The sequence below is a fragment of the Sinocyclocheilus grahami genome, unplaced genomic scaffold, assembly GCF_001515645.1.
Source record: "Sinocyclocheilus grahami isolate Dianchi unplaced genomic scaffold, SAMN03320097.WGS_v1.1 scaffold166.1, whole genome shotgun sequence".
Lineage (NCBI taxonomy): Eukaryota > Metazoa > Chordata > Actinopteri > Cypriniformes > Cyprinidae > Sinocyclocheilus > Sinocyclocheilus grahami.
In genome coordinates, this window is record NW_015505345.1 from 838,037 (window position 1) to 840,995 (window position 2,959).

Below are 2,959 nucleotides of genomic sequence, written 5' to 3' on the forward strand. Positions count from 1 at the left end.
CTACCAGTATTACAACATCAATATTGTAATTTTTTTGTAACATTTGGATTTTTAATTTAGTGCAATGTTTTGTCATTGCAACATTTTAGTGTAATTTTCACTAACAACTGCAATTAGATTTATATTGTATACCCAATTTCACTGTTATCCCACCATTCCATTCCATGACCACACTCAACAAAACTGAATATATGTGAATTCATATATTAATACTAGACACCTTAAAGATAATGTGCACCAAAAATCTTTGCCATATCTTTATGTTAACATACTTTACTAGCCTTTCGTTTTGGAGCTTTGATGCAGTTATCATCTTCTCAAGGTGCAAACAGGAAATAAACTGCTCTGGTCATGTGACAATTTGCACTAATCATGTGAAACTGCACATATTTGATTGAGACCCTTTATTTTTTCCATATTTGCAGGAAGTGCACTAAAACATCAGTTGGTAAGGATTTTAGAGCTTTATAAATGAAAACCACTATTGTGACTGGTGGGATAAAAACTGTTTTGTGAATTTAGTATTTTGTCAGGTCAGTGATGGGCAAACTTGGCTCTTCCAGGCCACTTTCCTGCTTAGATTTGATCCAACCCTGATATGACTCACCTGCCCCTACAGAGGCAAAAACTCCATAGCTGGGTCTCAGGAGGATATATATTATAACGCTGCATGGCATTTCGAAACCAATCGAATTAATCCACAGGTATACATTTCAGCCAATAGCTGCTGACCATTTCAGAGCGAGTCTGAACCAATAGAAGGCAGGAGCTGTCTGAAGTCGTCCAATCAGAGCGGCGCTTTGGCCGCAGTTCGCCTACAACGACGGTCGGACGTGTAACTCATTTAGAGTTGAAGAAACACCAGGCGAAAAATAAAAGGTATGATGTCGATTTATCTCAAAATAGAGATTAAAAGCAAATTCAAATCAGTTATATTGGCAGTAGTTTATTTAAACGTGTCTCAGTGAAGCATACGATAGAGTTGTATGGTCTCTTCGCATGTTTGTGTGGTTCGACTAAACTTTCTCAGTCTTTGTTTCATCTCTGTAATGAGAAACAGCAAAATGTGTGCTTTTATTTTTCGTCGCAGCTGAGGATATTTTTGTCGGTGTTAGTGAAATACGACGAGTAAAATAAGTTTGTCGGGAGGGGTTAAGCTATTGCAGAGATTTAAAAAAAAAAAAATCTTGGTTCCATGCCGCTTTATCTCATTATATTAACGTTACACAACTCCAGAGTTTATGTCGGCTTTTCATTTAATTGTTTTCAGCATTTTTGCATTATCAAGTGCAGCCTGCAATGAGAAAGTTCTTTTCATTACTAAAACAAAAAATATGAATGGTCGCTGATCATTGGCTGACTCAGTTGTAGGAATTGCTCAAACTCCGGGATAAAGTATTCCTTCTCAAATGTAAACTTCATTCCTATGAAGGGAAATAGGTCAGTCTGGATCACAGCTTGTAAGTGAGCCTGTGCTTTGAAGGCATTCCAGTTAAATTACTTAAACCAACCTGTTGCATTAAAGAGCCAGAAGCATGCTGAATGAAGTTGGCTTTAATGAATGTTATTCTCAGTTGTCCCTGTTGCTTTAGAGATCAAGAGAGTTAAAGTGGAGCTTGTTTGAGTTGGTCGTGTTGCATTGATGCCTCTAGTGTTCCCAGTGTTAATCAGACCTCATGCAAAGTCACTACTAGATTTGGCAGTGCATTAGTATTTTGTAATGGCTAATGTGAGCTTGTGTCTTGTGGTCATGCCACTGCTATTGTGCTGGCCAATAATGACAGGAACTTTGTGAAGTATCATTTGAAGGAAAGGGAATTGGATTACTATTTCCTTGTAAATGTCATCAGATTGTTTAAAAAGTGTAGAGCAGCTGTGAATGTTTGACTTGAAACCTCGACAATTAGTCAATCAAGGTTGACAATAAATGCATCAGTTCTGATTGACACATGCCTGTCCTTTTAAAGTTGGCATTAAATGTAAACATTTTTTCTAAATGCATCTCATTGATCTTATTTTAAATGATCCATCCATGCATGGTTCATTTTAAATTATTTTAGAGCTATAAAACAAAACATCTATCAACATAACAAAAGATCTGTCGATACGTGGAGACTTTAAAGAATGTCGGAATAATCTGTTTGTTGAACACTTACTTAGATAATTGTTTTGGCTGATATTTCAATGATATTTTAACTTTTACACTTATCTGCATATCGATTCTTTAATATTGAGTTTTCCAGTGAAATTTAACATGGGCCAAAACAAGGATGAACTTGACAAATAGAAAACAAAATGTGCAAAATCTTAGGTTTCCTTTAAAAATAATTGAATGAAAAAAAAGTAAAATGTAAAAACTATGTGCTTTATATGTCTGCTGGAGGATTATGTTCATTTTCAGATGTTTATAGATGTATGATTTAGGCTGTTATGGTTATTAGTGTGTTTAGTTGCAAGAATAAAATAACAATTCATATCCTTAATTGACTAGCATAACATTAATACAGTGAAATATGGTGCCAGACCAGTCATAAATGATATTCTTGTCTTTCTTTCTTTAAAAAAAAAAATCCTGATTCTAGACTCTAATTGCTATCTCTGCAGATCCGGTTTCATCTGTTTTCCTAATAGCACCATATTTGAATCTTGGATTAGTTCATTCAGATTGTACCATGATATCAATTCCTGTAGAACTGAGATTTCGTATCATTGTGTCATTTCTTTTATTGTTCTGTTGTCTCCAGGCAGGGGTGTGTATATGTGTGTGAGAGAGGGGATAGGCTGCATTGGGAGCAGCTATGGGTGAGATCGAGGGCACCTACCGCTCCTTGCAGACCCCTGCAGGGACACGGCTCGGAGCTCAGTACAACACCGGCATCAGCACCCTGGAGCCCGGGCAGAGCCTTGGTTCAGCTATGGGAGCAGGAGGGAAAGGCCATAACAGGGGCCTGCAGATCTG